Consider the following 14,503-nt stretch of genomic DNA (forward strand, 5'->3'; position numbering starts at 1 on the left):
GCAAAGTGTCACAGAGTTCCACTGATCATGTACAGTGTAAGCCTGTATTCTTTCTATTGTTTTTATGTGATGTGGGCATGTCCAAATGGTGCGCTGCAAGCCAGATGGGGCTCAGAACCTTTTATACAAATTGCAGTTATGTCTTCACCTTATGTATCTTTGATATAGTGGGCGAATACCAACAACTCGCATGTGAATCTGAAATGCAAACTGTCTGCCTAGTTCAAAGCTTTAACAACACTGTGATAAGAAAACAAGAAGTAGGAATTAAATTGGTAACGTTAAAAATCTGCAAGAGCCCTTAACCTGAAAAGATTATGTACTTATTTGCTTGGTCTGAGGTTCAACCTTTTATTTCATTTGAGTAAAAACATTAATTTTTAAAATTGCTATAAAAAAATCCAAACAAAGAAAATGTTAGCACTCGTGGAGTCCCTGAGGCATTGTAGATCTTACTGACCATATAGTCATTTACTTTACTCAGGCTAACATTGCCAAACATTTTTTAGGAAGCTGCTTTTGAATGCCTTTCTTACATCTCATATGTCACGCATTGTGTTTAATTTATAATAGATGAGAACAGTATCACGTCACTGGACACTATGACCGTACGTTGTGATATGCCTAGTGTTCATATAAATGCATTACACCCTCAGTTAATGTTCTCATAAACCCGTTTATCTGGGGAGGAATGCTAATGCCTACTTCAGCTGCACATGAACAAAAATAATCTAAGTTCTTCCAGCCTTTATGGCTTGCTCTGTACCATGTAAAGTCAAATTGTGGAAGACAGTTGTGGCTTTTTGCCAGCCCACGTGGACTTATGTGCACCTAGCACTGCTGCTTTTGCACCTGAACCGCCACACTAACATTTTAGTCAATACTCGTAAAGCTGCTATATATGATCCTATATTTATCTTCTGAATGATTCTTTAGTTTGAATATGCTATATAGGTACACATAAACTAATGGTACAATCCCCTCCCCCTTCTTTGACTCTTTAGACGCTCCACTCTTTTTTTTTGTTGTTAAAGTAATGGGGTGCTCCCCCAAAATAGTTGTATTTGGTAAAGGGAAAAAATAATTTCCCATCCCCAAACTAATGTAATAATGCTGATTATCTGTACACTGAGAACAAGGAGCCCTACACGATGTAATAATGAAGTTTCTGTACAAACTGAAGGAAAAATCACTTATGATGACAAGATTTCTATATTCATTATATTCCATGTTGTATAATAATATGTACACAATAACGGGTACAATGAAGTGTTGAACACACAGTCACGATTTTACCAAAGTGCAGATTCTTTTCATATGCTGAAAAGTAAATCATGGTGTATATTATTGACCATCTCTACACTTACAAAAGTAGGGGCTTTGTTAAACAGTTATAATTCTTAGCAGTCATGTCCCTGGAGATATAATGCTTCCCATACCCAAAAAACACTATTCTGTAGTGTAAAATTACACCACGGGTTAAATTCTACAGTTTATCGAAGTATTTGATAGTGGTGGAGAATTGTTTTAAGTATTTTTTTAACACTTATAAAAGCTTTTTGATTTTTTATAAATGCTTTTTTTTTTCTGCTGGTGGTTGGGGTTCATGTTCTTTTAACAATTTCATTACTAGTGGGGGTAAGTAATTTAATGTACTGTTCTGCCTGCGCTGGTATTGAAATAGGTAATCCCTTTCAGCTGAGCCTCCAAAGTATTCAAACAAGATGCAATACTTGACATCTAGCAGCAAAAGGTGAAATCACTAAGCCTTGAGTGTTTTAAATTTAATTCACAATTTTATATATATTTTAAGCTTGTTTATTACATGATAAATTATATGGTAAAATGCTGCAAATAACCTTGCAATATGAAGTAATCAGTTTGTTTTATGTGATTTGTTTCCTCTCAATTGTATACTGTCTTTAAGGGTACTAAGAACTCTTCCACTCAGTTGGTCTTATTACTGCATGACTGCCTTTGAATGTGGAATGTTACGTTTTCAATGCACACAACATACTTGCATCATCTTGTTTTGTCTCATGTTCAGAACAGAAATGTGTAGTTTTCATCTGAAATATTCATTCTGTTTACTATTGATTGTCAGAATTTTATAATTTCTCATGAAGAAAAGAGTTGGTAAAAACCTGCATTTTACCCTTGTTAGAATGAAACGCTATTATAGTAATACAGTTAATTTTTCTCTTCCATAATGAATTGGTATCCTAAATTATCATATGAATATTTCTGTCCTGCATTCTTTAACAGCCTGATGTTCAGTTAGTACTTTGAACTAGATGATTTTCACTCTGTGTATAGTTATTTACAGTCCAGATCATACCTTCCCAATATATTTGTGTTTAGTGTATTCTTTTTGAGGGAGCTATGTGAGTTGTAGGAAATGTTTCTTCCATTTGACTGTTGAATATTATCGGAGGAGCACCCCTACCCAAGCTTTCATGCCTGACTTCCCAGGAGCAGCCTTTTAAATGAAATAATCCCAATATTTAATCTTTGTACTAGAATACTTGAATGGTTTGCGTGATGATCGCTGGAAGTTTGATTATTTTGTGTTTATATTAAACAAAATATGGTGGGCACTGAAAGCCTCCAGCATGGACCTTACTGCATCCTGCTGTGTGAGCAGTCACTGTTTAATGCCAGCCTTACCTACAAGACTTTTTGGTATTTTCTTAAGTGTACAATCTTAGAACAATTAATAAACGAGACAATTTAGGACCAGAATGGACTTGTGTGATTTTTGTATTGACACTTTCCACTCCGATACTATGTTGGATGTGCAGTCATGGGTATGCAGTAAAGTGGGGCTTAGCCTAAACAAGCTTTTTCTACAGAGAGGGGAAACTCTTAATGTAGGATTTCCATCATTGAACAACAACAACAAGGCAAGTGGTAATTTAAAACATCCCTGTTAATTTACATATGACGTTTTGTTCCACTATATTGCTACCAGTTTAAATTTAAAGTTAAATCCATATGTGACCAAACATCAGTTGAAACCACAGCTTCTCGGTCTTATTAAATGGGTAAATTTTTTATACATTGTATATGTTTACATTCACCATTTAATGACAGATGATAGTAAAAGGATGATGGAGTACTGTAGGCTCTTCAATTGAGGAGAAAGTAGAGGTACAAAGTGTAGAGATGGGTCCCCGTGTCTTGTACCCGTGAGTCCTTATACCCTTTTACAATCAGTCAAGTGATTATTTTTTGTGGTGGAAGGGTATATTTATAGCTAAACAGACTCAGAGGAGGGTGGTGCACCAATATCCAAATATTTTAAAGACTCCACCACCTATGTTCGGTAAAATGCAATAATGACAAAATAACACACCACTCTGACTTAAGTGTGGAAAAGTAAGGTGGGAGTTTTTCTCTTGGTTGCTCTCTGCAAGCCAATTAGTAACATATTGTATTGAAAAAGACAGCCCCGTATTTGCATGATTATAAGGCAAGGTTTTTTCAGAGCAAATGCTTTGAAAAGTATCCCTCGTCTTATATTCGAGGTCTGATTACAAGACTAAGATCCAGATCCCCCGCAGCACTGCAGGGGACCTGGATCCTCCTCTCTGGCAGCTGGTGGGGAGCGATTTTCATAATAGATTAGTTGGCAGATTTTTTTTCAATTAATCGGATAAAAAAATTAAATTTTTTTTGTTTAAAATGATTTAATGAACAAACTGGGTGCTAAACAACAGAATAAAACAACTTTGAGAAAAATGCATTTCTTGTATTTATTTCCCAACCTGCCCCCCCAGTTATGCACATTTGAGCCCAAGCTTGCTACACTGCCTCCCAGATATGCCTTATACCCCCCGATATGCCACTGTGCTCTGTAATATGCCTTATACCCCAGATATGCCACTATGCCCCCTGATATGCCTGATAACCCCTATATGCCACTGTCCCTCTGATATGCCTTTATACCCCGACTTACACCCCCCCCCCCCGATTTACCCACCTTGCTCCAGACTCCTTTGGTCGTAGGGGCAACCAGTGAGCGTCTGCGCGAAGCACGTAGATAAACCTCTGCTGCTGGCCGGCACTTCCGCTGGAGCTTCTATGACTGACCACCGGAAGATCATGTGGCGCCGGTGCTCCATCGGAAGTGCTGGTAGTAGCGGAGATTGTCCGCGAGTATCGCGCAGACGCCCACCGACTTACAGAGACAAACATCTGCAGTGTTGCAGGGGATCCTCCTCTTTGGCAGCCAGCGGATGTTGTCTGCGCGCATTGGCGGTACTTCCACCAGGGCTTCTATGGTGGAGCACCGGAAGGCCAAGGTCATGGAAGCCCCGGCAGAAGTAGAGGACAGTAGCAGAGGATGCCTGCGCGCATCGCACAGACGCCTGCCGGCTGTCAGAGGAGGATCCGGGTCCCATGCAGCGATGCGGGGGATCTGGATCTTAGTGTGGTTATCCGACCTCTGTTTGAGGTCGCATTATAAGACGAGGGGTATTTTTCAGAGCATTTGCTCTGAAAAAACTCTCTTCTTATATCCGATAAAATCGATTTGACTAATCGATAATTACATTTTTTGGCAACGAATTTGATTATCAATTTTCGATTGGTTGTTGCTGCCCTAGTTAAAAGGTATGTCAGGGAGGCAGAGCGGCATATATATGGGTGTATAAGGCATATCTGGGGAGCAGAGTGGCAAATAGAGGGTTAAAAGGCATTTCTGGGCGGCTGAGTAGCATATAAGGGAGCATAAGGCATATCTTGGGGGCAGATTACATAACTGGGGCAGAGTGGTAAATAAAAGGAAATAAAAACAAAATCAGTTTTCTCGATCAGTTTTTATTAAATATGAAAAAATAGTTTACATGTGAATTAATATTTACTTGTAAAACCTTTTTTCCTATAGCGTCTTATATTCAGGCATTTTCTTTTATTCCTAAATTAATATTCAGATTTTGAGGGGTCGTCTTATAATTGAGCATATATGGTAAATAGTACTTAGCTGCAACAGTATTTCAAAGTCCCCATGCTGTAGTAATGCAAATGATCTTCTAGTGGTGTCAACTAGCTCACTCTATAATCTCCTGCTGTCTCAAAAAATAATATAAACAAAACAAAATGCTCTGAATTTCCAAAAATACAAAAATATTTTTTTTATTATCACGTTATAAATGGCCAACATATTAAAGTGACAAAAATTATGCAGAAAGAACCTACTGTTTGAGCTCTAATTATAGTGAGTAAGGAGCTCCACCTACAAGGTCAAAGTTAGAACCCATAATAATCATAACAAACCAGAGCAAAACAATTAACCAGTTCAGTCCCTGAGCAATTTTGCCATTTTTGTGGGTTCAGCGATTCTTCCCCTTTCCTGCAAATAGTGTGCCCATGTAAACTATATATATTGTTTTATCAAGGAGAGAGAGCTTTCTTTCGATACCATAGTTAGATAATTAGCTGAAAATTTTGCATGTAGTAAAGACTAGCGAAAACTAGAATTTTTTTCTTCAACTGTTTGCAGGCTTTCTTGTGCATCATCTTTAGAAGATGCTTCCTTCTGGGACGACAGCCATGCAGACCAATTTGATGCAATTTGATTCTGGTCAGAATTTACCACTGAAACAATCAAATGATCCCACTTAAAACTTTACACCACAATCACTTTTTAAACATGACCCCAGACTCTCCACCACTGCTTGCTGCAGCTTCACCCTGCTTTCTTTATATTCAATTACACTGCTATGCTCACTTTTGCCCTTAGAAAAGTTAAGCAAACACATGTTTTGAGCAGGGACATGCCTTTTGGATAATTCTACTTATATTTTTGCACCTCCTCTATGGTCTATGGTTTCTCTAAAGTCAAGGCCTCCAAATTGTAAATGCAAATGCCCAATATGTAGTTTTTTTTTTTTACTGGTTTATGGGGGTATTTTAATAACTCAAATTTAAAAGTTTATTGGTGGTTTGCTATTCTTGTGTAAGGGGAACTAGTCTGGAAATTGTTTGTGAAACGTATCTGATGCAGAGGCATGTTCAGACAGACCGGCAAGAATGAGAAAATATGCAAACTTTACTCACTTGACATATTGGTGGTTAAGTTGTGAATGCATAGCATTCCTAATATGTGCCTTTCCCACTTATTATATACATGGCCACGATTTAAAAGCTGTCATATGGTGGGTGGCATGATCCAGCACAGACAAGAGGGAACATGTGGGCTGTAATGTCTCATCCAAACTGGTGTATGAAGACAAACAAGTGAGTACAAGGTGTTTTAACTTGATACTTAAAAGTTCTGCTGAGATTACCCATTCATCACTGCATTTTTGTGTATTTTGATCTCTCCTTATCTTAATCACTCTTCCAGTTTATGCTCAAATAAAAAGTATTCCTGCACCCTCAGTACAGACTGACAGCATACAGGGGCTGCCTTATATTTCAAATCCCTCTGTATTCTGGATGTGCGTAATCATATGTTCCAGGAAGTGTATAATTACATTGTGCTGCAAAACCAGCCACAACGTCTTCCAACATTGACTGATGCCCAGGAGCGTACCTAGAGTATTCGGCACCTGGGGCGGATCCTGTATGTGGCACCCCCCCACTTTGGTAATCACATTTTATTTCTGCCGTTCAGGGACACACAATGAAGCGCATGGGATTACAGACACAGGTGTGTGTGTGTGTGTATATATATATATATATATATAATATATATATAAAATATATGTACACATACACGTTAGTACAAACTACATAATATGTACTTATTTCTTTGAAGTAAAGACCGTGATTGAAATATGGTTTAAAAATAACAGCTGAATTGGCAGTTTTTGTAAATATTTTATTATCTCCTCATGTGACAACAGTGAAGAAATGACACTCTGCTACAATGTAAAGTAGTGAGTGTACAGCCTGTATCACAGTGTAAATTTGCTGTCTTCTCAAATATAAATCAATACACAGCCATTAACGTCTAAACCTTGACAACAAAAGTGGGTACACCCCTAAGTGGAAATGTCCAAATAGGGCCCAAAGTGTCAATATTTTGTGTGGCCACCATTATTTTCCAGCACTGCCTTAACCCTTTTGGGCATGGAGTTCACCAGAGCTTCACAGGTTGCCACTGGAGTCCTCTTCTGGATGTTAGAGACCTTGCGCTCCCCCACCTTCCGTTTGAGGATGCCCTACAGATGCTCAACAGGGTTTAGGTCTGGAGACATGCTTGGCCAGTCCATCACCTTTACCATCAGCTTTTTTAGCACGGCAGTGGTCGTCTTGTAGGTGTATTTGGGGTTGTTATCATGTTGGAATACTGCCCTGCTGCCCAGTCTCCAAATGGAGGGGATCATGCTCTGCTTCAGTATGTCACAGTACATGTTGGCATTCATGGTTCCCTCATTGAACTGTAGATCCCCAGTGCTGGCAGCACTCATTCAGGCCCAGACACTCCCACCACCATGCTTGACTGTAGGCAAGACACACTTGTCTTTGTACTCCTCGCCTGGTTGCCGCCACACAGGCTTGACAACATCTAAACCAAATAAGTTTATTTTAGTCTCATGGGACCACAGGACAAGCTGACCACCCACCCCTTCAACCTCTGCAGCAATGCTGGCAGCACTCGTACGTCTATTTCCCAAAGACAACACACCTGCTCCCCATTCCCACCTGAGACCTTGTAACACTAACGAGTCACATGACACTGGGGCAGGCTAATGGCTAATTGCCCAGTTTGGACATTTCCACCTAGGGGAGTACTCACTTTTGTTGCCAATGGCTGTATGTCGAGTTATTTTGAGGGAACAGCAAATTTACACTGTTATACAGGATGTACACACACTAAGGGTATAGATCAAATAAACACATGGAAACAGCATTGCAGGTATTGATCAACTGAATAAGACATACAAACCCTGTATTTGCAAGTAGACATAAATAATGTATGGAAACATAGCATAGCAGATATGGATCGACAGAATAACACAAAAACCCGGCTTTGCAGGTATAGATCAATTGGAATTCACATACAAACTCAGCATTAAATGTATAGATAAAACCCCTTAAATTACAGGCATAGATCACAGGTCGCACACCCCAAAGCCAGTCCTGGCATCCACATTGCCCACATCTCCTGATAAGCACCCAAATTACACGGATAGGACTTGCCATATTTGTCCCCAAACAGCCCAGCATGAGTCAACTTTGTCCCCCAAACAGCCCGACCTGTGCCATCTTTGTCCTATGAACACCCTGCCTGTGCCATCTTGGTCCCCAAGGCTCAAAAACTCTGCTTGTGCCATCCTTGGCTTTCCACAAATCAATTATACATCTATGATACACACAAACACTTTTACAGCCACTCGCTAATTCACACTTTCATTCACATAATTAATTCACAGAATAGTTTATTCTCTCACTCATTCACACATATAATTTACACATATTCATTAATGCATTCTCACAAATGAATTAACTCTTTATTTCAATATCTTATATTCTTACCACCGCCTTTCTCACTATCTAACCCCTGGGCAATCCAGGACATGTGGTCGGTCACCTTATCCCCCCCCCCATACACTTTAAAACTGCATAGCTTCTATTATTATATACTGGTGCAGACATTGACGGTGGTACAGGATAATTGTTATCAATACACATTGAGTCAGACATTGACAAAAATGCAGCATAACCCCTATCACTATATACTAAGCCAAACATTGATGTGGTGAAGGCCTACCACTTTAGTGTCTGGGTAGGGATGCACTGAAATGAAAATTCTGGACCGAAATCAAAAATTCTGCATTCACTTGGCGGAAACCAAAACCGAAAATGACCCCCCCCCCATCTTTAAAACAAAAACAAACAAAAAAACCCACACACTTTAAAAAAAAAAAAAACACAAGAATTGGACAAAATTCAATAACAATATTAATATATTTATTATTATATTCAACGGCAATCACGCTCCTATCATGCCCAGGCTTACCCAGATTCCAGCATGTACTGGCTGCCTGGGTGTCAGGCTGATAGGAGCGAGGTGATGAACCCAGTATGCAGGCTACCTTCCAGGAGATGAGGGAAGGTTTAGTAGACAAGGCAAATCCAGAAACAGTCCGAAGGTCAGGGCGGGAGAGAGCAGCGAAGTCCGTATAACAAGCCAAGGGTCGGGATAGGAGAGGACAGGAACAGCGAATAACAAAGCCAGGGGTCAAAACCAGGAATCAGTAATAATCTGGAGCGCAAACTAAATAGCTCTGTCAGGAACAATAACGGAGCACTGAGTGAAGCTTTAGTGTTTTGGTTGCCGGGATATGGCGTCAAATCCCGACGCACAGCATCAGTTGCTGTGCGCATCGCACCTCCCACTCCCTTGATTGGCTTTAAGCCGGTGAGAGGGAGATCCTTGATCTCCCCAACCAAGCCTGCCCCTCTAGCAGCGGACATTACTCTCCGTATCTGGACACCACGCCGGCACCCGGGGCGGACCGCTAGGTATGCTACTACTGATGCCCTCTGTGTGTGGTAGATCAATAGAATTGCTTGAAAGTACAGATATTGAAAAAAATCAATAATCCTTTTTATTGCCACAGTCCAGCTTCCTGGAGGAAAAACATTTAAACTAGGAACAGATGTGTACAGCAGAAAACCTAGAACAAATTGCCAGACATAGGAAAAATAATCTACAGAGAAATATTTAAGTACAGAAATCATGATTCAGGAATTTATACTAAAATTTAAATCATCTAAAAACAATATCTCTATCCTCCAGTCTTACCCTGCAATAATTTTCTCAGCATCCCCCTTACACAAAAAGTCTTAAAGGGACAGTCTACTGCGCCAAACTGTCTCATTGTCAGGACTCGGGTGATCAGGTCAGGTAGGAGCCCATGCGCAAGGGATACTTGGGGTTCAGTATGTAACCCACGGTGCATGATTATGCAAACAAAGACACCACAAACAGAAATCCAGGTAATGCAGTGTATTTCATGTATATAACAGGACCAGCAAATAGGGGTGATATAGTCTAAGCAAGTAACCGGACGTATGGCAAAATAAATACCGGTAATAAGTCTTTTGACAGGGAGCCCGCTTGGAAGGGCACGGAAAGGCACACAGCCCACTTGGAAGGACACAATAGCAGGGAGTCCACTTGGAAGGACACAAAAGCAGGAAGTCCACTTGGAAGGACACAAAGCAGGGAGTCCACTTGAAAGGACACAAAAGCAGGGAGTCCACTTGGAAGGACAAAATAGCAGGGAGTCCACTTGGAAGGACACAATAGCAGGGAGTCCACTTGGAAGGACACAATAGCAGGGAGTCCACTTGGAAGGACACAATAGCAGGGAACCAGGAACAGTACAGGTGCAGAGCCAAAGCAGGAAGGTCCATAGACTTCATCGGTTGCTTCAGCGAAAAGATCTTCACGGTCATCACTTAGAATGACATCTGCAGGCTTAGGACCATTAGAATTTGTACTGATGTCTTCTGCAGGAAGGCTAGCTGGCTCAGGAGACGATGGGCTTGACTCCATGGTGGACACGGTGCTGGTGAAGAGGTCCTCGCTGTCTTCCAGCTCCTCAAAATCAGTCTGTCTCCCTTCCCCAAGCGGTGGGGGCTCCCTCTCTGCTGCCATCTTGCTTCCAACTGTCACTGCCCTTATTTGCTGGTCCTGTTATATACATAAAATACACTGCATTACCTGGATTTCTGCTTGTGGTGTCTTTGTTTGCATAATCATGCACCGTGGGTTACAGACTGAACCCCAAGTATCCCCTGCGCATGGGCTCCTACCCGACCTGATCACCCAAGTCCTGACACTCATATATATGCCCTCATATGCACATAAAAGTACTTTGTAAGGACCAGGGTTTGCTCTAAAGGACCAGAGCAGTTTTTGCTGTCCTTATTCAACTGTGATTGCCCACTAACTCATTTAGTGTACCCCCACACGATATATATTTTATAAATTTGTTTTTTTGCTCAAAAGTTTGCATACCCTGGCAGAAATTGTGAAATCGTGGCATTGATTTTGAAAATGACTGATCATTTAAGGCTAGTGATCATATGAAGCCACTTATTATCACATAGTTGTTTGGCTTTTTAAATCATAATATTAACAGATATCACCCATATGACTCTGAACAAAAGTTTACATACCCTTGAAGGTTTGGCCTTGTTACAGACACAGATAAGGTGACACACAGGTTGAAAATGGCAATTAAAGGTTAATTTCCCATACCTGTGCTTTTTAAATTGCAATTAGTGTGTGTGTATAATCAGTCAATGAGTTTGTTAGCTCGTATGTGGATGCAGTGAGCAGGCTAGATACTGAGCCACGGGGCGCAGAGAAGAACTGTAAAAAGGACTGTCTAACAAAGTAATGGAACTTTATAAAGATGGAAACTGATATAAAAAGATATCCAAAGCCTTGAAAATGCTAGTAAGTACTGCTCAGCCACTGGAAGATTTGGGGATCTCTTGATACCAAGCCAAGGTCAGGTAGACCAAGAAAGATTTCAGACACAACTGCTGGAAGAATTCTTCGAGATACAAAGAAAAATCCACATGTAATCTCAGGAGAAATACGGGCAGTTCTGGGAAAAGATGGGGTGGTTGTTTCAAGGTTCACAATACGATGATACTTGAACAAAAATGAGCTGCATGGTTGAGTTCCCAGAAAGAGTCCTTTATTGCACTAATACCACAAAAAAAGCCCAGTTACAATATGCCCTACAACTAATAAAATAGAATACCATCCCCACTGTGAAGCATGGTGGTGGCTCACTGATGTTTTGGAGGGGTGCGAGCTCTAAAGGCACAGGGAATCTTGTGAAAATTGATGGCAAGATGAATGCAGCTTTCTGATATGTTATCAGAAAATACTGGCAGACGATTTGCATTCTTCGCCACAAAAGCTGCTTGTCAGCAATATGTAAAAATTATATGTGCCCTGGAAAATATGGCTGATGTAGTCACCTGGTAATTCTCCTGGATTTGCTGGAGAACTCCAGGAGAAGTGCTGCTTCTCTGGTTCTCCGAATAAACAGCCAAATCTTCTGGGTCGCGGCGGCTGGGTCTTGGCACTCCCTGCCCATTTCCCCTTTAACTGGGGTTGTTTCACGCAATGTCAACAAGAACACCCACTGATGTCAGTGAGACTGCCCAACATCATCGGGACTGCCTAAGAAACTATCAGCCCTGTCCTTAAAACTGACTACGGCGGCTAGGACGCAATCCACAATCGTGGGGCTGACCCTCTATGATTGCCCCAGTGGGAGCTATGAAAGGTTTGCAGGGGCTCTTTTTTTTGCTGTCCTGAACTTCCGGGCAGACAGCAATAGGAGTGCCCCATGAAAAACTAGCATTAACCCCTAAATTTGTGGCATTAAAGAGGTTGTCGTTCATATGGAGCATTTGGGCAGCAGGGGAGTGTCAAGGCTAGTCCCCACACTTGTGGGGAGACCCAAGAAACAGACAGCTCTCTTCCCTGAAGCTGCCTTTAGTAGCGATCAAAGGCTCAGAGGGTGCACTGGGTCAATGTGCTGGTCTCCCCAGACCCAGTGGTTATAAAGGGGTTAATATGTATTTTTTAATTTGTCCTTCATATTAAAAAAAACAACACTTTCTTTACCTCTGCATAGCTGATCAGGGCCCTCATCAGCATTCCACATTTACCTCCAGTTTCAAACAATTAAGGAAACCACTCCCAATGAGATCAACAGAAGCTGCAAATGTGCATGCGTGCTTGTGACAGAGAAAGAGACACAGATTTTCAGAATGTGCTTCCTTACACATAGCCAACTCACGCTATTGCATTCAATCACTTTCAGTTTAAAGGGAACGTATATTAAAGACTTCCCTTAGATAGAAGATTAATCTCTGGAGCTGCAGCTATCCAACCCCTATGTGGTCCACCGAATGCTCACCTATTGAAATCAATGGGAGCAATTTCCATACATGCTAAGGAAGGGGCCTTGTAATACTCCCCCTGAGCCAAGACATTTGTGGTAGTGAAGGGAAGTTCGGATCAGTAAAGTGAATCGGTTAATTTCAGTTACTGCTTCCCAGTCACTCCCTGCACTCACACTGATGATTGGCCTTCCCCTTTCCTTATAGTCTATGAATCCTCCTGCCTGCCTAATCAGGATTATTTGTTTTTGCAGGGCTGGCCCTACAATGGAGCAGAGTGGGGCTATTGCCCCCAGGCGGCACTTTTGAAGCGGCACTTTGCCGCCCCAAGCTTTTTTTTTTTTTTTTTAAAGCGGAGGAGAGAGAGGGCACCGAATGGTTTTCGCTTACCAAGTTGTCAGTGCCCGCTCTGCGCCCCTCTCTCTCCTCTGCGAGCCCTCTAGCTCGGTCTCAGTGCCGGCTTGTAATGCTGAGCGCCAGAAGTGACGTCAATTTCCGGTGCTCAGCATTACAAGCCGGCACCGTGGCAGAGCAGGGACTCGCCGCAGGACTGTTTAAAGGTAAGTACAAAGGGGGGGAATAGGGTAGATAATAGGGAGGGAGGGTAGATAATGGCGTTGGCGAAGTTTAAAATGCCGCCCCCCCCTGGGGGGGGTGGCATTTTAAACTTCACCCCAGGCGGCATTATGTCTTGGGCCGGCCCTGTGTTTTTGCATTACACACCAATGTATTCTACAGCAATGTAATATGTGTCCACACTGCTTAGCAGCTCAACTCACAGTAAGTATAAGATTAATATTTGGGGTGCTGAAAGTTAGAGGCGATGGGGGTTAATTTAGGGGCAGTTACAGTTAATGGGGTCTTTAGGGTTAATGGTGAGGACTAAGGAGTTAATTTAATTGATTTCATAAGGTTAACTTAAGGTGCAGTTAGAGGTAAAGGGGTGCAAACTAAAGGGAATCTAAATCCTGGGGGCAGTGAAGATTAATCCTGTATTTAGTTAAAAAAAGTATAATGTGTCAGTGACTTGAATATGCTCTGAAGTCTGAATCAGTGAACTGGTAGCTCAGAGATGCTCTGAACGATTCTTTGAGTCAGTGAAGTGATGAATCAGAGCGTCTCTGAACGATTCAGTGAACTGATGAATCAGAGTTGCTCTTACCGATTCTTTGAATCAGTGAACTGATGAGCTGTTACATGATCTCTCAGTCTGTGTGCTGTACAGATGACTCACTCTAGGATCATATTACCAGTGCAGTTAACAGAGCCGGCCCAAGGCAAAATGGCGCCTGGGGCGAATTTTAAAATGCCGCTCCCCCCTTATCTACCCTTCCTCTCCCTCCGTCCCTGTCGCCCCCCCCCAATTATCTACCCTTCCTATCCCTCCATATTATCTACCCTTACCCCCCCGCCCCTTGTACTTACCTTTCAGCAGTCCTGCAGCGAGTCTCCCTGTTCGGTCTCGGTGCCGGCTTGTAATGCTGAGTGCCGGAAATGAGGTAATCAAGCCGGCACCGAGACCGAACAGGGAGACTCGCCGCAGAGGAGAGAGAGAGGGGCGCCGAGCAGGGAACTAACAGCTTGGTAAGCGAAAACCACTCTGCGCCCC

Source organism: Sceloporus occidentalis, unplaced genomic scaffold (genome assembly GCF_023333645.1).
Source record: "Sceloporus occidentalis isolate IW3139 unplaced genomic scaffold, rSceOcc1.0.p SCAF_339, whole genome shotgun sequence".
NCBI classification, from domain to species: Eukaryota; Metazoa; Chordata; class Lepidosauria; order Squamata; family Phrynosomatidae; genus Sceloporus; species Sceloporus occidentalis.